This window comes from Meriones unguiculatus, chromosome 18 (genome assembly GCF_030254825.1).
Source record: "Meriones unguiculatus strain TT.TT164.6M chromosome 18, Bangor_MerUng_6.1, whole genome shotgun sequence".
Taxonomy (NCBI): domain Eukaryota; kingdom Metazoa; phylum Chordata; class Mammalia; order Rodentia; family Muridae; genus Meriones; species Meriones unguiculatus.
In genome coordinates, this window is record NC_083365.1 from 8,477,390 (window position 1) to 8,503,148 (window position 25,759).

Sequence of the window (25,759 nt, forward strand, 5' to 3'; positions counted from 1 at the left end):
TAGATAGATAGATAGACAGACATAACACTGGTATTTAACCCATATCCTCCAGAACTTGATACTAAGACCTTACTGCTGAAAACACCATGTACTTGAGTCATTGGGGATGGAGATTTAAGCCAGTACTATCTGGAAACTTCATCCTCCTGGCCAGATTTCATAGTTATGCAAGGATGGTGCTATATAGGCAATGGGTGGGAAATATAATCAACAGTCTACTTAGCTATGACCTAGAATAATGACTGGCCTGGCCAGATTCACAATATTGGCACAAATGTTTTAGTTGTAAGTTAATCATTTTGTGATTTCATTTAAGACCTGTTCCTCAAGACAAAATTCATATCTAGTACTGTTAACTGAGCCAAGGTCGCATGGCTAGAAAGATCAGAGAACCTGGGAAAGAACTTACCACTACTTTTTTCTGTTGAATGGATATAGTATTATAATATTAAAATGTACCCTGCATACTTATCTTTATAACATTATATTAAGCTAGTTTTCAGCCTTCATTGGAGAAACTTCTTTTTCCAGCACAGAGACTCACAACTGACCAAAGCACAGAGAATCAGAGACTGTGGGGTGCTTTGCCCTAGATGGTACATCTGTATCATACTCCTTCCTCACAAGGCTCCATCGAGAATCATATCACAATAAGAACCAGAGGAGGTGGAAGAAACAGTGTTTTCTGGACATAACAATGGCTGTGACATCATGCACAAGATCTGTACAAGCAAAACTTCCAGCATGTTATGAAAGGGAGGCTCACAATGCCCCAGCCTGAGTTGAGCTGGTGGAAAGTGATGGCTGCTGCATGCTGGGTAGAGAGGCTACTGCAATACTAAAGAGAAAGATAACATAAACTAGGGAGTAAAAAGTGGTGAATGGATAAGGAAAGAGGTGGAGAGGGGATGGGTTTAATCAAGCACAATACTTTCACTGGTCTATGAAATTCCCAAACAAAGTTGACTTATTTCCCCAAGTTTTGAGCAAGTGAGATGACAGTAATTTCTCCCTTGTGGTGTGAAGGATGTCCCAGACTTGTTCTCTTGGCCTGAGTTTTTCCAGATTGCATCACCGATATTTTTCCTATTCTCTAGATCATACATTCAGATAAACACTTTTTAAAAAGCATAAGCCAACTCTTCCTATAAAACTTTAACAGACTTCTAAAACCTTCCAATGACATTTAAAATGGTGACCTTTTAAGGCAAGGCTAATCTCTTGGGATTTCTGATACCCTGCACAGAAGTAATTCAATATATAAATAGTTACCAGTTTTAATACTTTTAGCACATACAATTCTTATTTGTATGTAACACTTAAAATTACACTCAAAAATTGCTTTGCTAACTCTAGCTCAGTTACCTTTTCCTCCCATTTAGCTAGAGTAAGACATCATAATATTATTGTATATTCACAAATAACATAATTTTTGGCTCATTTTCCATCCTCCTTATTTCCTGCTATTCCCTTCCAGCTCCGGCACCCTTTACGCCTCCACACAACATGCATTCTATTACCTTCTTCTTATCTGAAGCCTCTTTTCCTTTTCCATGGTCTCCTGTCACCTTTTATGATTGACACGCACACCTACACCCACATACATGCATTTAGAACCATGATCCTCATGTAAGAGAACATATGGTGTTTATCTCTTGGTGCCTGGGTTGCTTCACACAAACATTTCCAGCTTTATCTATTTTCCTGCAAATTTTATCATTTCATTTTCTTTTATAGTTGAATAAAATGTTTTTATATGTTTGTACCATGTTTGTTTTTTTCATTCATCTGTTGCTGAACATCTAGAATAAATCACTGTGATTTCTTAAACATGGATGGGAAAATACTTCCGTGTTGGGATTTAGAATCTTTTAGCTATATGCTCAGCATTGAGATAGCTTAGCTAAAAAAGATGGTTCTATTTGCAGTTTCTAAGAAACCTCTTTACTGACTTCCATGGTGGCTGCATTAGTGGTTGATCATTCCCCACATCCTGGCCAGCAGTTGCTTCTGTTTAACTGGTTGATTCAATGTGAAATTAGACTTGAACTTATATTTCCACACTTTTACTGTGCATACTAAGACAGTGTAGCAGGATGGCTCTGATGGACCTGCTGGTCACAGTTTCGCCATTTGGACCCCAGGACTCACACCCCATTCTTGCACTTTTCAGCAAGTCAACTTCACTGCAAATATTTGGAGAGAAAGAAGTTTAGGGAAGCTACATCTGAAGTGGTACAAGTCTGAGTGTTAGCCAGGGTCTGTGTTCTGCTTTTGGGTTTGATTAGTGTCTGGGAGAGAGAAATCCAATTGACTCCTGTCATGTTAATGTTAATTAATTGCTTGTGGCATCTGTTCATCAAGTGTGAGCCTAGAAAACCTGTTTGTTCACTTACCACGGGGGTGCGCTAAGCAGATGGGAAAATATTATTTTGGCATGTTTTTGATTGCAGCATAATTTATTTTTATCACACTCTCTTGGGTGTGTATGGAAAGAGACAGCCACCTCTGCTTTGTGGATGAGTGTCAATGATTTAGACAGTTTAGCTTACTGCTTAGGAAAGAAGCACAAAAAAATTGCTAGTATAAACTCAACTTTCTACTCATTTCTAAATACTGTATTTGTATAATATTATGCCAAACCGAATACAGTCTTAATCATAGAAAGTACAGATAAAAATACAATGGCCTCTCTATCTCTCTGTCTGTCTCTGTTTCTCTGTCTTTCTCTTTGTGTGTGGGGGGGCAATAGGTAGGTATGTAGGTATGCTATGTAAATTTGACTTGACTTGCGTAAGTCATGACATTTGCAATTACTTTCCAAATGCTGGCAACACGAGACACATCTTGAATAATGTAAAAGCAAATTCACTTTTTCAGCAATGATTTTTTACTATAAAAATCATTAAAAATTGAAAAGCAGACCACTATTAACATTATGATTTATACGCTACTTACTGCTCAAGATGGCATAGAACACCAACTATGAAAATAACATAGTGCTAGATTTCTTCCTGAATTATTGCAAACACGTTATACTTTGCAGGGAGTGAGTTTAACTTAAATGTAAATTGCTAGGGCTTTTTGTTTGCTCTTTCAAAGGACTGTTTGTTGTATTACTCAGTGCTTTTCTGTTCCCTCAGAGTTGAAATAATTAAGATCATTTGCAGAGCCTGGTTTGCTCATTTTGCTGAGTTGCTTTGCTGCTATGGTCCATTATGTGTACAGGAGAGCCCCATTATTTAATCAGAACATCTGGAAGCCATCATGTGTGGTGAAAGACAAGATGTATCCTCAGTGTTAGGCCAAGTTCATGATAAAACTGATGGATGGAACCAACGTGTATAGGTGAAGAAGACTAATACTTGAGACCTGGACTTCGTGATTGGACTATTATGAAGGGAACTTTTGTTCTATTTCACCTTTTACTTTATTTTATATTACTATATTTTATTTTATTGACAGCCCGGCAACCATAATCTGATTGACAGAAAACTCATCCTACCTGGGCCAGAGTCAGAGCATTTTGAGAAAGAGCTCTCTGCAGTGGGAAACGTCTCTTTACCATTACTATTTGAGAGTTCGGTGCCTACACCTTCCTGAGCTACCCTGTTATGGACCTAGCTGAGCCGAGAACACCCACTACTTACACTGAGCACATTGCTTCAGTGCCCACGCCATCCCTTCTGTTGCAGAGAGAAACAGAAATATTTTGTAGAATCAAACGTTCGTGTTAGTTTAATTTCTTCAAGAATGTGTATGACATCCCAAGCGTACAGCTTCATTTTAAACAACTCCCACCCCGTCAGTTTACAGACATTCTCTGATCTTCAGCCATTTTTTTCTTCCTTCTTAATTTTCAGAACATCTGTCCTTACTACCGCTTCGTTCTCATCAGGAAATACAATCACAAAGCTAGAAAAGAGCCTAGCAGGTGAGGTGCAGCAGCTCCACCCCTTCACACTGATGCTCAAATGACTCCCAGACGAACAGCTGGGCCCCTCCACAGCTGGAAGCTACCTCATCTGCTGATGTAGAGAAAGAAGCTGTTGATGGATCAAAGGAACAGTAGAAGCACTGGGTTTGTGGGTTTGTAAGCACAGAAATGCAGTTTGGCCAGGATCTAGTTCTCATTTATGCATTGATGAGAGGCATAGGGAAAACTTGATCAAATTAAAAATAATCTCTTTTGGCAAGTTTGTACTTAGCTTCTATGCTTTTTCTCTTAATCTGCTACCCAGATATGTACTTCAAATAGGAATGTGGGTGTACTGGAGCATGAAATAGTTGAGATCTGTTCAACAATGGGGAGAATGAGAGAAATTTCTTTAGAAGTATATTTTTGGAATGTAAGCCAGTTGAACCTGAATAGTCACAGATAATTTAACATGATCCCTAAGCCGTTAGGGGGATTTTTATTGCAAAGACTGTGCTCTGAATTAATGATGTCATCTCTTAGAAATTGGTACCTAGAGAGGTTACCCTATGTGATATAATAATAACTTCATCACGTTACAGTGGCTGTGGTGGAAGAGACCCAGATGAGCAACAGGGAACCCACAGTATTCCTTCTCTCAGTCATGCCATGTGCGCACGTCTCCTCATATCCCCACGTGACAACATGCCAGTGTTTATGAAGAACAAATGAAAATCGGGAAAAATATACAGGGGAGGGTAGAGACACAGCTCAGCAGTTGAGAGAACTACTGTTCTTTCACAGGACCCAGTTTCTATTCGTGACAACCACATGGCAACTGAGAACTCATGTTCCAGGGGACCCAATGCCCTGCTCTGGCCTACCTGGGCACCAGGTGCACAGTGATACACAGGCATACATGCAAGAAAGCATTTGTGCACATAAGAATGTATGAAAAGTAGGCACTACATAGGAAACAGAGGTATGAAATATTGAGATCAGGAAATATAACCCTTTCTATATTTTCTCTAGTACTCAATGAGTTAAATGTTTTCCAACTCAGTGTGTAGACCCAGGGAAGGGTGTGACTTTTAGGCCTCTCTCACTGGTTCCCAAAGTTCCCTGACTCTTTGCAGAGATATGTGCCTATCATTAGCATGATTAGCATAGAGCGCTTATTCTGCTCTCTCTCATCCCACATATTGTTTGAGAAGTGCTAACTTGAAGAAAAAGCAATTTCTAGTTCAACTTCATAGACCCTGAGCTACAAAATGGCCAGGCTTTTAATTAGTAGCTGAACTATCTCAATCACTGCATCAATGAGTCACAACCATGTGTTCTCTAAAATCTTGGTAAAATATAAACGTTTACATTTTTTATTTTAATTTTTATTAATTACAATTTATTCATTTTGTATCCTCCTTGTAGCTCCCACCCTCCTCCCTTCCCAATCCCAACCTCCTTCTCCCTTCTTCACCCATGCCCCTCCCCCAGTCCACTGATAGGGAAGGTCTTCCTCCCCCTCCTTCTGATCCTAGTCTATCAAGTCTCATCGGGACTGGCTACATTATCTTCCTCTGTGTCCTGGTAAGGCTGCTCCCCCCTCAGGGGGAGGTGATCAAAGAGCAGCCCAATCAGTTCATGTCAGAGACAGTCCCTGTTCCCGTTATTATGGAACCCACTTGGAGACTGAACTGCCATGGACTACATCTGTGCAGGGGTTCTAGGTTATCTTCATGAATGGTCCTTGGTTGGAGTGTCAGTTTCAGGAAAGACCCCTGTGCTCAGATTTTTTTGATTCTTTTTCTCTCCTTGTGGAGCTCCTGTCCTCTCCAGGTCTTACTATCTCCCCCTTCTTTCATAAGATTCCCTACACTTTGCCCAAAGGTTGACCATAAGTCTCAGCATCTGCTTTGATATCCTGCAGGGTATAGCCTTTCAGAGGTCCAAACGTTTACATTTTTAAAAAATATTTTTTTAATTATTACAATTTATTCACTTTGTATCCCAGTTGTAGCCCCCGCCCTCATCCTCTCCCACTCCTGCCCTCCATCCCTCCCTCATCTCCTCCCATGTCTCTTCCCCAGTCCACTGATAGGGAAGGACCTCCTCCCCTTCCCTCTGACACTAGCCTTTCAGATCTCATCAGGACTGTCTTTCATAGTCTTTCTCTGTGGCCTGGTAAAGCTTTCCCACACCCTCAGGGAGACGTGATCAAAGAGCCAGCCACTGACTAAGTTGATGTCAGAGATAGTCCCTGTTCCCCTTACTAGGTAACCCACTTGGAAACTGAGCTGCCACGGGCTATATCTGTGCAGGGGATGTAGGTTATCTCCATGAATGATCCTTGATTGGAGTATCAGTCTCAGAAAAGACTCCTGTGCCCAGATTTTTGGTTCTGTTGCTCTTCTTGTGGAGCTCAGGACCCTTCCAGGTCTTTCTATCTCCCCCTTATTGCATATGATTCTCTGCACTCTGCCCAAAGTTTGGCTATGCGTTTCAGCATCTGCTTTAATACCCTGCTGGGTAGAGTCTTTCAGAGTCCCTCTATGGTAGGCACCTGTCTTTTTCCTTGTTTTCACCTTCTTCCAATGTCTATCCCATTAGCCTTTCTGAATGAGGACTGAACATTTTACCCAGCGTCATTCTTCTTGCTTAGCTTCCTTAGGTGTACAGATTTTAGTATGATTATCTTATATTATATGTCTAATATCCACTTATAAGTAAGTATATACCGTGCATGTCTTTCTGCTTCTGGGATAGCTCACACAGGATGATCTTTTCTAGTTCTCGCCTGCAAATTTTATTATTTTCTTGTTTTTAATTGCTGAGTAGTATTCCATTGTGTAAATGTACCACAATTACTGTATCCATTCCTCAACTGAGGGACATCTGGGTTGTTTCCAGGAAAAGGACCTTCACCAACCCTATATCTGACAGAGGGATAATATCCAGAATATATAAAGAACTCAAGAAGCAGAAATGAAAGGTTAGAAAGCTAGGGTAAAACGTGCCTGTGGCATCCTAAGTGTGTTTTATACCTTTGGCAAAGCAGATACTGTGTGTGTGTGCGCACTGGTCTCTGTATTTTCTGAGTCTCAGTATGTATATTTTTTACATTTGACCTTTTCTGGTAACTTAATTAAGTCTGCAATTACATTTGGGCACAACCTTAGGCTGCATCAGTACTCAGTATTTTCTTTGGTGCATTTTAGTAACATAAATAAGTTCATTGCTAGGACCAAATCATAATAGTATGCTCACAGCAATGAGAAATGTTATCTTTTTTTTAATGAAACTTGCAGAAATGTAGCATGGGGTTGTATGCTCAGCACACTCTCAAAGTCAACTTGTAAATGCAAGGTGGATAATGAAGGAGAAGGACAAACCATAGTGCTAGAAGATCCTTGATGCCAGTGCTCTTCTCTCTGACTGAAAAGCAGCTCTCGGCTTGATTATAAGGATTTTAAATAAGGTGTAAAATTTGAAGCTTTCACTAATAGTTACTTACATCTAATTGAAACTATGTAAAAGGAAATAAACTACTGGAGTGCGTAAGACCCTGTGAAGAGTAACTGACATAGTTCAACCCTAATTCCGTTTACTAATTACTTCATTCTTTATGTCCCTGCCCAGAGAAGCCATCTCTTACAAGAAACCTCTTTACAATATGCTTTCTCTTGGAGACAAGTCAGCCACGTCATATGTGCACATACACCACAGTCCTGAAAAGTAATAACCAGACTCCATTCTGAGTGCCTCCAGTTAGCAGATCATGAGGAAAGAGTTCAGCAACAGAGAGCTTGCCTGGCATCTACAGTTACCTGTGCCTGATCATTAACGCCATCTGAAGAAAGTGGTGTTGGGTCTCAAGATCAGTGACTACCCTTTGATTGACTGTTTTTCCTTTAAAGCTGGAAATGTCAGCGATTGTAAGCCAGTGGAGTATCTCCTTAACAAATAACTGGAGTGGAATGTTGAGTTCCTAGTAGGAACTGTGCTGAGCTAGAAGAAGCAGTTGTGCTCTTCCTGGGGGAGGCTCTGTCTTGAAAATGTGTTTAAACATGTCATCATGCACTGTGTTCAGGGTTGTAAGCTGACGCTTCCTACATTTCTTTTACCTTTTCAGAATTAAAGAATTTTATAGGACCATGTAATTAAAGTTTACAGTATGGGAAGCTGTTACAGAGACATGATTTCAGTAGCTAGCTCAGAACCTGGCACATAGTAGATGCTGCTAGGTACTTTCCGAGAGTAAGTTATTGCAGAGAATCAAATATGAAAGGTCTCAACCGAAAAATATCACTATCAAAAGAAAGAGTGAAAAACAACTTGAAATAGAAACTTGAAATAGAAAAACTTGAAATAGAAAGGAAAATGTATTCTACTGCTGTTCTGTCTTATAATCACCCTTGAATCTTTGTTTAGTTTTCAGGGTTTTTTCCTCTGATTCATAAGTAATCATAAGTAATTTAGATTATCATAGCTTCATGGCAACTGGGTCCATTTCTTTTCTTTCTAGGCATTTTCTTAAGTGGGCCTTGAAAGTCCAGCATAAAATGGAAAGGCTCAAAGAGTCTCCAGTTACTATTGACAAGCGTCAGCTTGTATGGTTCCTCAGGATGGTTCGGCTCTGAATGGTTTCAGTTAACCTTTTACAGATGACTTGATCCTTCCCTATTTCTTTTTTTTTTTTTTTTTTTTTTTTCAATGCAGTTTATTCAGGAACATTGAACAATCCTCGGACCCCGGGGAAAGCCAGCCCACAGCTTAAATAGCCTCTGGGTAGCCAACTCAGGCGTGCCACGGGGGCCCTTCCCTATTTCTTTAAGCAACCTTCAAATAAATGAGTTGTGTAATTCTTATGAAGTCTTTTAGAGATTGGAAGATACAGATTGTCTGGATTCTACTGGAATGTTCAAATTTTTAAAGATGATTGACTTTTTTGGTAGCGGAATCATCTTTTTTGGCAATTATTTCCTCCTTTTTCATATATCCATTCTTGACTTTCGACTTGGTGTGGGGTATGTGGGAGGTGACAGAAGCCAAAGCTTGATACAAGCTTAATTGTTCTCCATGGTATTCTGTTTCCATGAGGCATATCTATGTCAGTACCCTCACCTCCCAAACTCAGCCTGGATTGGCTGGACTCCCTGCTGACCTGAAATGATGGAAACAGAAAACTAGCATTTATTCCTGTGAGCCACTATGGCCATGTGTTTTGTTGTATAGCATTATTAACATGTTGCTGACTAATGCATCTGTTAGAATTAATGCCTTTCTAGCCTTTGGCACGATCTTATGTAGAGACTGGTTTCCCTTAAACTGCAGATTAAATGTTGATTGTAGTTACTCCATAGTTAACACACTTGTACAAGATCGATACTGTGGGAACCATTGTACCAAATGTACATTTGTGGTTGTATTTTTATTTTAAAGAGAATAGTCTATCCCTAAAAGATATTTTACATGTATTGGGATGCTGCTTGGAATTCCTTCTTTTTCCTCACATACTTCTAAAGTCTTTAATATTTACCAACCTTTCCCATTTTCCACAGTAGGTGGTTTATGCATTTCCTAAATGTTTTGTAAAAAATGACACTGTGAGCTATTTATATTGTTTATTCCCCATCTTTCTGTCTTCACATCCCAGCCCTTTAGAGATAGGGGCTCTGGCTTCTCCCTCAGTCTGGTGTTTGGATTGCGGGAGACACTGCTGATATGTAAACGGAATGTAGACTACAACTGTATGGTCAGAACTTTGTCCTCAGACAAACAGAAAAATGACCATCATAGGAAGGCTCAGCTGACAGATATAATTCTTGGTACCCAAAGAATATGTCTTGATTACTTATGAATCAGGGGAAAAAACCCTGAAAACTAAGCAAAGATTCAAGGGTGATTATAAGACAGAACAGCAGTAGAATACATTTTCCTTTCTATTTCAAGTCTTTTTCTCTCTTAAAAATCTTCACGGCTCTCTATTAACAGAAATGAAATATCACACATTTTTATGCCCATAAATATGTTACATAATAGCTACTGAATTAATTCCTGTGGTGGTTTGAATGAGCGTGGCCTCCATAGGCTAACATAGTTGAATATCTGTTTTCCACTTGGTGGACTAGTTAGGAAGGATTCAGGGCCGAGACCTTGTTAGATGAGAAGGAGGAATAGGCTTTGATATTTCAAAAGTCCAAGCCAGGCCCAGTCTCTGTCTGTCTGTCTGTCTGTCTGGTCTCTGTCTATTTCTGTCTATCTCTCTTTCTGCGAGCTGTCAGTTTCCTGTGAATCAGGATGAGTTCTCTCCTACTGTTCCAGCCCTGTGCCTGCTTGCCTGCCACCATGCTTCCCACCATAATGGTAATGGACTAATCTTCTGAAACTGTAGGCAAGCTCAAAATAAATGCTTTTTATTAAAAGTTGCCTTGGTCTTGCTGTCACCTCACAGCAATAGAACAGTAACTAAGAAAGTGTCCTTATACTATTAGATCAAATTAAAACAATTAATACACACACACACACACACACACATCTCAGGAAGCTTCTCCTCAGGAAGCTTCTCCTCACCCATTTGCTTCAAATTTGGCTAATCCCACCATTTCCCATTGTCTACCTGCTGTGGGAGACAGGCCAGTGATGAGAACAGTTTTGCAGACCTAGACATGCACAAAATATAAAGTATTTGTGCACAAAATGTAAACATCAGTTCTGATGTTTAAGTGAATCCTAAGCAAGTATCTCCAGACTCCTGTCTCCTGCATCACAAACACATAAAATTTGATGTATTTTGAGTCTCAAACTCATTGACTCTTCTTTATACCATATCCTGATTCCACATGCACAAATTACATTCAGAATCAGGCCTATTTGTACTCAAGAGCTTCTCTAATCCTCTACACTCCCATAATAGAGTTCAGAATGAGGGGTAGGAGATGAACATCCAGCTCCTTCTTTCTGCAGCTATGAATGGAGCTTTTAAAACATTTCTAGGTGTGGATACTAAAAATGAGATATTAAATAAGAAAGGACAAGTATTAAAAACAATGCAGTTCTCCAAGAACTAAAGAAAATGTTAGCACTTCCCCTCTATCCTCCAATTAATTTCTACGTATCTTATCTTTCTGAGGCTGAAATTGGAAACCACCATCTGTTCTCTAGACTAAGATTTGGCATTTGTTGCACCTTCCATGAAGAAGATGTAGTGTTTAAATTGGATAATCTGGGTCTGACCATGATTTACATGATGTTGGATAAATGTATTTGACCTTATTGCCTTAGGTTTGATTTTTTTTTTTTTTTTTTTTTTTTTTGGAAATGAGGATAATAGTAGTTCTCTCCTCAGGCAGTTATTGCAAAGTTTAAATCCTCAAATAACCATTACAGTGCCTTCAATAGTTATTGACATATAAAAGGGTCCATAAACAATAGTTGTTTCCACAGTCCCATGAAAGATGCTCAGTTTTGAGTTTTGTTTTATCCCATCTTTATATAACAAGTGAGGAAGGAAATAGTATTTGTGAATATAAGCAGAGCTAAATTAAAAAGAAATCCAATACAATGTACCTACAGTTTTGTAAACTCGCTGAACTGTAGCCTGATATTTAAAATGAATGCTAAGCAGCCCTTCATTTACTTCATGTCAGACCCTGAGTTTTCACATAGCCAGTATATCTATCGGCTGTAGGATACTCCTTTCTGAGGCATTCTGTCTGCTAACAACTAAGCTTGTTTTTCATTATTTTCATGTGATATTACTTGTCAGGGGCCTAAACTCAATCTGAACTGGCGTTCTTGAAAAGAACGACTCTCTTTACAAATCCCGTAAGCTCCAATGCAGTCACTTTAATTCACAACAGTCTCAAAACTTATATAATTGTTCTCAGCTCAATACAATCTTTAACAGCTTTTGATTTACATATTGGGCAGCTGTTTTGAATAAAACCTTGCCTATCATGGACCCTTTTGTCATCTGTCCAAGGAATGTGTTTATAAATGGTTCCAATTAGAGTAATGAAGGATCCATGTGAGAATGATGATCAATAGCCAACCTTAGGAACAATCTAAGTCAAAGACAGATGGAAAGTGTGTCCAGGCTTAACAGCATCAAGTCAGCTATGGGGAATGTGCACAATTGCTCCTGGAAAACAAATGGAAATTTAAACTTTTTGACCATTGTAGAGAGTTTGATTCCATAACACAAAAGCATTTAGGTTCTGAATTAAATGAATCATTGATCCACATGATGCTAGGACCCTTCAGACTAATATGAACTTCCGTGGCAGGAAGAAACAGGCTTCAAAGTAGCCACCAGCTCAGGTCTGTGCCATGATCATGGACACAAACAGTCCCCCACTGGCCTTAGGAACAGATGTCCACTGCTAGAAGAGCAATCCGTGTTGATAGGGAAGGTTTTGTGCAAACACATTTTGGGCTATGTCAGACACATCTGGTCAAAGGCTTTGGAATAGCTTTATTTATTCCTTCCCTGAACTGGAACGTCAGAAGCATGCACTGCACATTAGGCCAAGAGTTCCCTTTGTTCCACGCGGCTTCCACAGCTGGAACCTTTTGTTGGTTGATTCAGCCAGATCTTCTGTAGAGACTATTATATTCTTTGGCGTATTTCTATGAGTTTGCATTTTTTTGTCTACCTCAGCAAGCAGTAGGGAGTTTGTAAAGGCTACACACAGCACCTTCTTTTAAAACGACACAGGAACACCAGCTGGGAATGCAAACTCAATAGCATTGAGGTGGCCTGCTACCAAGTTGGCCCTGGTGAGATGTGCTCTTTGTCATATCCTTGTTTGCTTAGCTCATTTAGGGGAAAAGCATCAAAACAGAAGTAACTTCTCATTCTTTTCTGTTGACGTTGCTCATAGTTATTATCTCCAGCCAAAAAGAAGAAAAGCAAAAGACATTTTGTCACAAAGCATAAGACCTGTATACGATGCACATTTTCATGAGAGTTATTAGAGAAACATCTGGCTTACAAAAGTTGAAGAAGGGACTAGTTAAAACAAAGTTCTGCTTAGATTTTAATATAATTAAGGCTTGGGTTTTCTTTCTCTTTAACCACATCAATTGAAAGCCCCGTTTCAATGTTCTATAGCCTTGAGGAGTCATAAGTTAAAGGGAGGTGGGGGCTGAAAGGCATAAGTAGATATTCACAAATGTGCACCTAGTATAGTTTTAAACACATGCTGAACTGATTGTATCTGTTCTGTTTCAGGGAAATTCAATGTCTGCTTCTCGTTTTCAGGAACAAACTGTCTCAAACACGAGAATAGCCTAACTCCGGCCCTGAAGCAGCCACCTAACATTGCCTTTCCTGAATCCTCCCTGTTACTGACCCCAGTCAGAAGGGAAGCAGCCTTAGCAACTGACAAGAGTGCTCTCTTTTGGTTTCTCTCGCTGGAGAGCCACATGCACAGAACTTAAACTCCAGTTTCCCCAGTAGAATCTTTGCTTTGTTTTAATTAACACTGAGATGCCACAGCCTCTCCTGTAAGCATCTCCATCCAGAACAAGGGTTTCTTGATTAGAAAGCACTCAAGATCATGTTCCACAGACAGTGCTCAATCCTTCTACCTTGATGCAGATATACAGACTAGATACAGTAGGGTATGTGGACACGTGCTTGCTGTTGTCAGTATAGGATTATTTGTGGTTCCTCTCATGCAGGATACAGTTTAAAGTCAAGTTCTACTGCACCTATATGAATAGGAGTTTTATTTTTAGTTGTATCTAAAATGACTTTTTGATTCTTATTACAAAGGAAGAAGGATTCATGTCAGAATGAATATGAAAAAATAAAGCATCAAGGATATGAACCAAGTTACGTTTTTCCCTATTTCATACAGATTATCTTTTTATAGAATGCATCTTTCCTGTTCTCTGAGGGATATAAACATTCCTTGAATTAAAAAAAAAAAAAAACAGAAGAGCATGAAACAAATAAAGTTAAACTTTGAAGACTTATATGGGGATGGATTATTAGCCATTATTGTTCTGTTCTCATCCCCTATACGTACATGTAATTTAGCACAAAAAAAGATCACGCTGCATATGCTTTCTATAACATGCTCTTCTACTTAAAGGTAAATGACATGATAGAGGTCTGTAGTAATAACATAAACACAATCACACATAGGTGATAGTGTCACATAGTGATAAGACACAATGTGCTGTGTGTGAATGGCCACAACACGTGTGTGTCTTAAGCATACATCAGAGCATCATCCTACAGAAGCCTCTTTTCCAGTGCATCGTTACAGCTACTTGACAGTATACATACGTGAATATACAATATCATGAATAATTTTCAATTTCTCTATCAATGAATGTATGTAATGACTTCAAATAATTTAGAGTCATTAATGAATTATTCCTTGTGTTGAAGGAATACTACAAACGGAAAACATGGTTTCCATTTTATGACTGCTCAAAAGCCTCTGATGGCTATTTTCCAAAGTTGTCCAAATTCCAAATAAAATATATACATAGGAAATATGAAAGAAACACCGAGAACTTCAAGATAAATTGGAGATGAGCTGTGAGGACATGGCTCAGTGAGTAATGCTCATGCTGCTCAAGCATGAGTTGCTAAACTTGGAACCCCAGCACCCACATAAGCACTCGGTGTGGTAGCAAACAGCTTTGATACCAGTCCTGGAGGGAAGCAGAGACCAGGGTGAGGGGATGCCAGGAGCTCCGTGATCACTACATCAAGCCAAAACCATGAACTTCAGGGTCAGTGAAAGATCCTATCTCAAAATCTAAGGTGGAGAAAGATAGGGGAAGGTGCACAAAGTGACCTCTGGCCTTCACATATATGCCTACAAAAGTGAACATGATCATACACACATGTGAGTGCACATACACATGCACACTAACACACATGCACACTAACACACATGCACACTAACACACATGCACACTAACACACATGCACACTAACACACATGCACACTAACACACATGCACACTAACACACATGCACACTAACACACATGCACACTAACACACATGCACACACATACCTTCCCCAGACACACATACATCCACACTAAAGAAAATAAATATAAATGTTTAAAATATTTAAGGACAGTGTCAAGCAATCCACATTGTGTGTTAACTCTGTAAAAGCATGAAAGGAAATGAATGCTTTAAAGTAAGAAGAACAAGGACGATAGAAAAGTGGTGCCAGATTGCAATTGATAGTTAGGGACAAAGCATTGAAGAAGAATGACAAAGACTTCTTCTTGTGTAGGGGGTAGTTAAAAGACGTTCGACTGGTAATGATTTATCTTAAGTGCTATATTCTGGTGGTATTCTACATTTTCTTTAACAAAGCAGGGCTGAAAAAGTCTTTGAAATTCTCTGGTTAAAAAGTGGTTTACCCATTGGAAGAGGGAGAAAACAGGGAACAGGATAGGAGCCTACCATAAAGGGCCTCTGAAAGACTCTACCCAGTAAGATATCAAAACAGATGCTGAGAATCATAGCCAAACCTTGGGCAGAGTGCAGGGAATCTTATGAAAGAAGGCAGAGATAGAAAGATGTGAAGGGGACAGTAGCTCTACAAGGAGAGCAACAGAACCAACAAAATCTAGGCAAAGAGGTCTTTTCTGAGATTGATACTCCAACCAAGGACCGTGCATGGAGATAACCTAGAACCCCTGCACAGATGTAGTAGATGGCAGCTCAGTGTCTATGTGGGTTCCCTAGTAAGGGGAACAGGGATGGTCTCTGACATGAACTCAGTAGCTGGCTCTTTGATCACCTCCCCCTGAGGTGGGGGGGGTGTCAGCTTACCAGGCCACAGAGGGAGACAATGCAGCCAGTCCTGATGAGACCTGATAGGCTAGGGTCAGAGGGAAGGGGAGGAGGACCTCCCCTATCAGTAGACTTGGGGAGGAGCATAGGAGGAGATGAAAGAGAGGGAGTGGGTTTGGGAGGGTACAAAGGAGGGGACTAACAGCTGGGATACAAAGTGAATAAACTGTAAGTAATAAATAATGAATAAATTTTTTAAAATGGCAAAAAGTGGTTTACCAGTGATTGTGAATAAAGCTCAAACAATACATGTCAATCTGTTTATATCTGTACCTATGTCTGTGCCTGCATCTCATTCATTTGAGATGTCATAAGAACTATATTGAATGGTTAATGAGACATTTCTTCCCATGCCAAGCTACTGGATGATATTTATCTACTCAGAATATTTATCTGCTAAATATAACATATGTCATTACTGACGTATATGCTGTTCTTTAAGGAATACTCTCTGAATGTCAATCCAGGTATTTTGTGAAGCCACTTATTTTGCTCCATGCTTAGAAAATCATCTCATGAATGGGGGCATCACTCAAGATGTTGGAGTTTGGATAAAGGTGCACCAGATACCTAACAAAATACCACCAGCATCTCTGAGAAGAAGAAGTGAACTGGCTATGTTTAAGATGTTCAAAAACAAAGAGTAATAGGAAGGTTAGAAAAGAAAAATAGCAGAACTGTGGGTGTAATCTAGCTCAAGATAAATTTGCCCTTTTCTTCCTTTCACCTTCCTACAATTTCCATACAAGATCAAGATACATTTAAAAAGAGAAGGGGGCAATGGTCTCCTGAAACTACTCAGACCTCGGACACCACCACTGCTAGTTCTAGAACTGACGCAGGATGTTCCAACGAGGGGTTAAGGCTTCTCATAATATTTCCTATAAGCCTACACCTGTTTGTCTATATCCCCCATTTTTATTCATTATTAGCCAGATAGAGCCAAGTAATTGTGGTAATGTTATTTGCTTTTTTGCCCAATGCTGGAATGCTAGTAAATTTAGGTATGCCCTGGTCACTCGCATGCCTCACTGGGTGCCTGTGCCCATTGATGCCCCTCACGCTATGACTCTCTTCAGACAGAAAAGGGATCTTGGAATTATAGCCGCCATTGTTACTGCCATCTCATTGGCGGCTGTTGGAGCTACCACCGCGGCATTAGCCATGAGTCATACTGGGCAGACTGCTCAGACCCTGAATAATCATTTAGCCAATGTAGCTCATGCCTTAGTTGTACATAAAGGAATTAATGCTCAACTAAAAGGAAGCTTGAAGGTGGTCAATCAGAGGATTGACCTCTTGCAGGAGCAAATTGATACCCTATGGCAAATCGCTCAACCTGGCTGTCAACGAAAGTATGCTGGACTTTGTGTCACTAGCATACAACATGAGAATTTTTCCTGTGCTGCAAATCTGTCTAAACAATTGTTGAGCTATATTTTAGGTAATTGGACTGGAGAATTCGATACTACGATGGAGCAGCTGAGAGTGGCCATTGTCACAGTAAATTCTACCAGAGTGGATGCAGGACTAGCCACAGGATTATCAACATGGATTGCTGCAGCCATGAATCATCTGAAGGAATGGGCGGGCATGGGAGCGTTAACAGGCCTTCTGGTGTTGGTCTCCTTGGTTTGCCTGTGCTATATATGCAAGATTAGAGTCTCACAACAGTGTGATGTAGCCATGATCATTCAGGCCTTTACAGCCACTGAAGCAGGACATTCTCCCCAAGCATGGTTGGATACCATGAAAAGCTAAAATGATATGCTCAGGATGCGAGGCTAAGCACTGCACTCAGGGTCAGCAGCTTGTGACCCAGAGAAGAGCATGTCTGATTGCATGCGGGTTGATGCCCCAGGTCCCGCCTCTGAGAAAAAGGTATCGGACGGGTCTGATGCTCTTTGGGTGGATGACACCTAAATGAACATCAGTACAAAGTCCCAATTTATTTCTAATATCAGAGATCAGACCTCTACTCTTGCCTGATTCGTCTAAAACAAAAAGGGGGAACTGTAGAGAGCTGCGGAATGCTATGCCTTAAAGATGGAGCTGGTTTCCGCCTTCCACCTTCCTGATGGTGAGTGCTCTCTGTCACGAACAATTCCACATTTGGCTAAGGCTGAGGATCTGGCTTGCTTCCATGTATGTGGACCTATCTGCATTGCACAGGTGGCACACCTGGGTTGGCTACCCAGAGGCTATTTAAGCTATGGGCTGGCTTTCCCCAGGTCAGATGATTGTTCAAGGTTCCTGAATAAACTGCATTGAAAAAAAAAAAAGAGAAGGAAGAAATGAAAAAAAAGAGAAAATAAATTATTAAGTTCTAGAAAGAATGAGAGAAGGATGGCATCTACTACCAATATTGGAAACAAAGGAGAGACTAAGGCTGTAGGTACTTCTAAACTTAAAAAAGGGTTAAAAAATAAAGAAGTGCACACTGATACAGAAAGATCGACAAAATTTATCTGTATCTCAAAAAAACAAAAATGCTTTAAAAGTCAATAAAAAATAACATAGATTCTCCAAATAGTGCTATAAACATTGCAGACATTTATTCTTAGTCTAAAATACCAGTAAGTTTTATGGTCTAATAGTGTTACTAAGATATTTTTTTTTTTACATTTTCTTTGTGTAGCCTTGGCTATCCTGGAACTCACTCTACAGATTGGTCTGTCCTCTAACTCACAGAGATCCAACTGCCTCTGCCTCCCAAGTGCTGGGATTAAAACGGTGTACCACCACTGCCCAGCATTACTGGGAATTTTGAAAATAAAAGAAATAATAACAATTTTGCAAAATTTGTTTTAGGGAACAGAAAGGGAAACACTGCCCACCACTAGCCACTTTTATCCTAACATCAAAAACAGCCAAAATATTCAACAAAACTGAGCATCAGTATCCCTCATGAGTGTGAACCCAAAAACCTTCAACAAAATATTAAATCCAACATACGACATGTTAGCCATGTGTGCATCACTGTGACATATACCTGAGATAAACATGTTATTCAGAGCTCCAGAAGTTTTATCCCATGCTCCTTGGTCCCTACTGCCTGTGAGCCCATGATGAGGCAGTAAATCATCGTGGAACCTCAGCACTTGGTGCAAGAAGATATTAGCTCATGGCGTCCAAGAAGCAGAGAGAGAGAGAGAGACAGAGAGAGAGAGACAGAGAGAGAGAATGCTGGGACCCGGATACGTGCTTCTAGTGACCTAACTTTACCATACATGTCGCCACCTCTTCAAGGACCCATCAGCTTCCACGAATGCCATAGACTGGTTATCAAGCCTCACTTGGGCATCGGAAAGGTATTTCTTATCTAAACTACAGCACACAACACACAAGAGAAGAATGATTTTAGAAAGTAATGTAGTGCAGCATAAAACCAAGTGGTTTATGTTCTAGAAGTGCAGAAGGGTTCAGTGCTGAAAAGGCCATCAATGCACCTATGAAATTAGATGTACAATTAAAATCAAGAGAAAACCCCCTTCCCAGTGTGCTTCCTCCCTGCACTATGCTAATTAGGTTCAAATCACTGGTTTCTCTATAGTGACTGGGAAAGTCCCAGATAATTCTCAAAAACTCTGCTCCAACCTATTTCTATTGGCTTTTCTATTGTTTATGTCCTTCCCTACATATTTTTTTCAGTGCTGAGAATGAGAGGAATAGTGTTTGCCAGACAATTACTCTTCCAATGGGCCATATACAAGCCCCAACTAAAGTTTGTTAATTTTGTTTTGTTTTTAACTATCCATTTTCCAATTGGGGTTGAGAAAATGAAGACAGTAAGAAGAAAGAAACACAGCAAAGGTTATCTAAAGAAATGAAAAATGATACATTTGTAAAAACGGACAAGAAGTCAATTTCCAAAGAAAGCACTATCTTTATGAAAATAATATCAATATTCATTTACCTTAAAGACCTGTTTACAAGTCAAGCTAATGAGCCCTGGCCTACGTGTAAAAAGAGCAAGAAAGGACCAGGAATTAGAGTGGATCCAAGCATTACCGATGCCTGGTTGTAAGGCTGAGCTGATCTGTGTTACATGAACACTGTGTCAGTCCATCATGGACGTTGTCTCTCAGTTTCTCACCACAGTGAACCATTTTATTAATACACTGAAAACCACTTTTCTTCTCACGTCCAAAAGTATTTGAATGCAAAAAAACATTGACATATTGAGCAAATCAATACATCTGTTTTGCAGATAAATATGTCTGGAAAATAGATTTGATGTTTAAAAGAATGGTATACCCAGTCAAGAAACAACTTTTGAGACAACAAATGTTTGCAGACATGATTTTTTTCCAGTTTAGCCAAGAAAATAATGCACTTAAAGAAAAAAAAATGGTAGCTTACAGTTAGAAAAAGTTGACAATGAACACTTCTAAATAGCATTCTAAGAGAGGCAGAGGATATGAATTTTCTCCTGAAAAGTAGAAGTAATTAATTAGAAGTGAGATTAATGATTTTGAGGAGTTTCCTGGTGTCTAGGTTTCTAATTGAAGAGGAAAATTAAAAATGTTTCCACTCTGCCTCTGTGAATGCTCACTGTTCATCACTCCTTTATTCTTTCATTAAATGACTAACACGCTATGGCTTCTAGCAGGACTTCCCAAGTCTTCCACACACCCTGTACTTTTTCTCTCACTGTAGACAGATGTGCGAAGTGTTCTGATTTTCTCACTGTTTCCTAACAACTGTTCATGAGGCATGTGATTTGTTCATTTTCTTAGAGAGATAGAGATTGTGTTTTTTAGATGTTCTTAGTCTAGCTATGTGATTTTTACCAATAAAATTTTAACAAGCATAATGCTGGTATATTATCTAAAAGAAATGCTTGTATTTCTAGTTTTATGGATCTTATATAATTGACATGAGAATGTGCCAGCTAGCCTCCTCTAGAACATGAGATATGGAGTAAACTACAATGTCCATATAAAGATAGGTACTATCCAGTCAACAGACAAATGTTATTATCAGTAATCAGCTAATGAACTTGACTATGGCTGTGCCTCTTTGTCTCTATATCCATGATAAGAGGCTTATTGGCAATTTGTACTGTGTCAGGGTGAAGTATTTACCTCAGTATTTTCTGTGATGTAGTTTGTCCTACTCAGACTATTGCCGCTGGCTTCTGTACATGAAACTTTTTGCCAAGATGCGTTCACTTCAAGAAATCCTGTAGACCACAAATGGAGCATCTATCTTTCTCACGCTTCTTCTTCAGAAGCTGCAGGGAAGATCACAGAAAAGAGGTAGAAATATAGTAAGAGGCAAAGATTGGGAAAGTCTGGGATAAAATAGCACCTTCTGGATATGAGAGGACCTTGTGCTCATGAACTCAAAACAGCTATGGCTATGGCTATCTGTGTAGACATGTATCAATGATACATCATGCATGCTTAATATATAATATATGTAATATGAAATAATACCATGTAATACCTATGATGGCATTGAACAATAAGATATACAGCCCAATCTTTAATTGCAGTGCTTTTTCCATATTGCGACTATGCTAGCAGAAACAAAGGCCACTAGAAATAGTTTGTGCCTGTTAAGCAACACTTACCACTTAGAAAAAGAGCCAGTTGACATATGGTCCTATGATGACAATACATTTCTACAATTTCTATTTCACTTAAATGCTTTTCAATTTAGTAACTGCATCTGTTACTCAGGTTTTTATCTCCTAGTTCTTTACCACATAGTGCATGAATATGTCCAAGGGTTCCAAGAAAGAAAATGCAATTTGGCTCAATTGCACACAAAAAAAATTAAGAAATACTGAAAAACAAACAAACAACAACAACAACCACTGTAGCCTGTGGGGATGGCTTAGTGCTTAACATGCACTGTGTTTGATATACAAAACCAAAGGTAAAGAGTGAAGGGAAGAAAAAACAAAGAAGAAAAAAAGGGAGGGGGGAATCTCCTTAAAGAAAACCTTCCTCTGTAATAATATAAACACACAAACATCCCATGTTCTGAAAACTCACCGTTTCTCCTCACCTCCCAGGACTCTGGAAATGAGCTGAATTCTAAGAAGACACTTTCTAAAGCAACATTACAAAAATGATAAACTTTCCTTGTCATAGCAATCCTAGACAGAACTAGGGAATAACACCCCGAAATTGGCCACACCTCACCTGAGCCAACATACTAAATGAATTGCAAAATGGTGGAAATGAAACAGATTATAAGGGCATTCAATTATGTGTAGCTATTTATGACTCTAGTTGTAATTCCTGGTTCAAACACGACTGCGAAGCTGGGGATTTTGGCCATTAATACCCAGCCTTTAACATAGGGATGGGAGGACAGTAGCATACGCAAGTAAAACATACAGATAGCAGAGACCCAGCCATGCTGCATTTGTGAAAACAAAGACTCAAGTAGTGGTTGTATAATTCATTAGTCAGATCAGGCCAAAGAGAGACTACTACAGCCTCCACCTCTTCACTGAGCAACTGTATGACTTTAGGGGCTGATTCAAGATGTTTCTATGCCAACCATTTCATTTGGCTTGTCCTGTGGCAGTACCTTGGCTGGGTGGGGCATTTTAGGAATTCAGTGACCCTATCATTCACTCCTGTGGAATCAAAATCTTAAGGTGATTGCAGATTCTCATTGCCTAGAACTATTTGCAAAGGAAGTATTAAGAGAAGATACCAGAAAATCTTCTCTCTTCCAATCATAGTCCTGATTGAAAACATAATGCGATATAAGCCTTCATCCTACTTCATGATAAAGGGCAGCCACTCTATCAAGAACACTTGTTGCCCTTTACTCCTGTTGGTTTCATGACATTAGTCAAAAAGATAGGGAAATGAAGGTAACACAGGGAGAAAATATTCTCATTGTAGGCACATGGACTTTTAATTTCTTATTAATTACAGTTTATTCACTTTGTATCCCCCCTGTAGCTCCCTCCCTCCTCCCCTACCAATCCTACCCTCCCTCCCTTTTTCCCACCTGTGCCCCACCCCAGTCCACTGATAAGGGAGCTCCTTTTCCCCTTCCCTCTGATCCTAGTCTATCAGGTCTCATCAGGAGTGGCTGCATTGTCTTCCTCTGTGGCCTGGTAAGGCTGCTCCCCCCCCACCCCCCGCTCACAGGGAGGTGATCAAAGAGCAGGCAATCAGTTTATGTCAGAGACAGTCCCTCTCCCTATTACTGTGAACCCACTTGGACACTGAACTGCTATAGGCTACCTCTGTGCAGGAGTTCCAGGCCAACTCCATGAGTGGTCCTTGGCTGGAGTATCAGTCTCAGAAAAGACCCCTGTGCCCAGACTTTTTGGATCTGTTGCTCCCCTTGTGGAGCTCCTGTCCTCTCCAGGTCTTATTATTGCCCCCTTCTTTCATAAGATTCCCTGCACTCTGCCCAAAATTTGGCTATGAATCTCAGCATCTGCCTCGATACCCTGCAGGGTAGAGCCTTTCAGAGGCCCTGTGTGGTAGGCTCCTGTCCTATTCCATGTTTACTCCCTCCTCAGATGTCCATCCTCATTGCCTTTCTGAATGGGGATTGAGCATCTTAGCCAGAGTCCTCCTTCTTGATTAGCTTCCTTAGGTGTACAGGTTTTAGTATGTTCATCCTATATTATATTTCTACTATCCACTTATGAGTGAGTATATACCCTATGTGGCTTTCTGCTTCTAGAATAGCTCACTCAGGATGATCTTTTCCAGTTCCCACCATTTACCTGCAAATGTGGATCAATGGAATCAGATAGAAGATCCAGAAATAAACCCATACACTTATGGACACCTGATTTTTGACAAAGATGCCAAAACCATACAATGAAAAAAAGATAGTATCTTCAACAAATGGTGCTGGTCTAACTGCATGTCTACATGTAGAAAAATGCAAATAGATCCATACTTATCACCCTGCACCATACTAAAGTCCAAGTGGATCAAAGACTTCAATATAAAACCAGACACACTAAACCTGTTAGAAGAAAAAGTGGGGAAAAGCCTGGAACTCATTGACACAGGAAACAACTTCCTGAACAGAGCACCAACAGCACAGGCTCTAAGAGGAAACAATCAATAAATGGGACGTCATGAAACTGAAAAGCTTCTGTAAAGCAAAGGACACTGTCATGAAAACAAAAAGACTGCCTACAGATTGGGAAAGAATCTTCACCACCCCTATATTGACAAAGGGCTAATATCCACATGGACTTTTAAACCTCCCATTCTAAAGTTGATGGAAACAGAAAATAAAACTGTTTGTGTGGGTTTTATATAGACTTCTCAAATAGCTGATTCTTGAATCTTCACATTATACCTTTAAAAAGAAAACATTTTATATTTGTTATTGTTTTTGAAGGCAAGCTCTGGGTAGAGGTGGAAATAAAATAGCTGCTTACCTCAATTTAGTGCCAACATGCCCTATATACCCATCCACAAGGCAAGACTGAACTTTTTACTCATCCCAGTGTCCTGAGGTTCTTGCCTTGAGTCCACAATGGGGAGAAGATGCTATAGGAAAAAAGGTCCACCAGGGTAGCACCTGCATCGGATTGGATTTAGGCTTTCCAACTCAATTTGTAATGATTGCACAAGCACAGCTCCTCTGTCATAATGAAATGCAGCTGTCCATGTCTAATTTTACGGCTCAGTGAATCAAATAATTCTCACTTCACCATAGGCAATTCAAATATGTAATCGCATGGTATTTCACAGTTAGTGATTAATTCTGTACTGGCCCAGTGGTCAGCCACAGACTTACCTATTATCTGAAGATGACATGGCCTTCCTCTACAACCAAATAATCTGTAGTGTAATCTTGATTTTAGTACTTGCCAGAAATTTCAAGAACTATCTCTTGTGGTAGGTATTACCTGAGTAGTATAGTTTTGTAGCATACAACTGTCCAGGTAGCAAATCAACTCAGCAGGCACCAGAACCTGGTGATCAATGGGGCTTTCCATGCCTCTTCAAAGAGTATTTTTCAGGTCTTGGAAATTACAATTAGAAGACAGAAAATAGAATGATCAAGAATTTAGATTTGTCTGGAATTGTCCTCAAGTTAACACTTCAAATCCCTTGTCCATAAATGCCTCTGAATTAATCAATGACAAGATGGCTGGCTGGTCCAGAAGAGGCAAGGTTACATGTAAGAGCTGCCTGCTTAGACTTCCTTCCTGTTGATGTCTTAGGTTTCCTCAGAATGCCAAGCATGTTCCAACATTCCAACCTCATTTTGTTCAAACTCCAGATGTTGATCTTTTAGACTGAGGGCCATCCCTAAATGCTCAATGCAATGAAGGAAATACAGCATTCTTACTCTTGGACACAGCTCAGTGGAGACTAATTGGTGAGTATGCTCAAGGTCCTATATTTGAGTCTCAATGACTAAACAAACAAATATTTGCCAAATCATAAGTTATTAAACACATGTCCATAGTGTGTTATAATCAGGGTTTCCACTTTCTTTGTTAGACATTCTTAGATGTTACTGTCATATTTGGTACCCTGGTCTGAACAGCCTCGTAACATTCTACATCTCCTGTGCTATGTAAAATTGTTCTATTTTCATGTCAGGTTCTGTGTTTCATGTGCCGTGGCTATTTTGGCAACTAAGCCTCTGGTGGCACTGCTGGGAATGAGGAGAAGGAGAGACAGATCCCGAGAAGAACTAACAACTGCATGCAAACCACAGGCCCTGATGCCTAAGGTTTGTAGCCAGTGGAGTCTCTTCTGCAGATGATGAACCAAATCAACAAGAAGTTGGCAGGAGAAGATGGAGGCCATTTGTTTGTAGGTCATTTGTCTCATGGCATCAACCCTTATCTATTAACCTTTAAAATAAGAGGAAGAAAATTTTAATCTGTGCAGTAAATAACTGAATAGAAAAGGCCCAGGCTATATCCTTGGATACATTTTCCCTAAAACTGCAGTCAACCATAGTCCTTCATAGTTGCTAGCCAGATTATTTTTAACAGTTCATTCATAAATTTCTGCCTTTTCTCTTGGACTATACTGT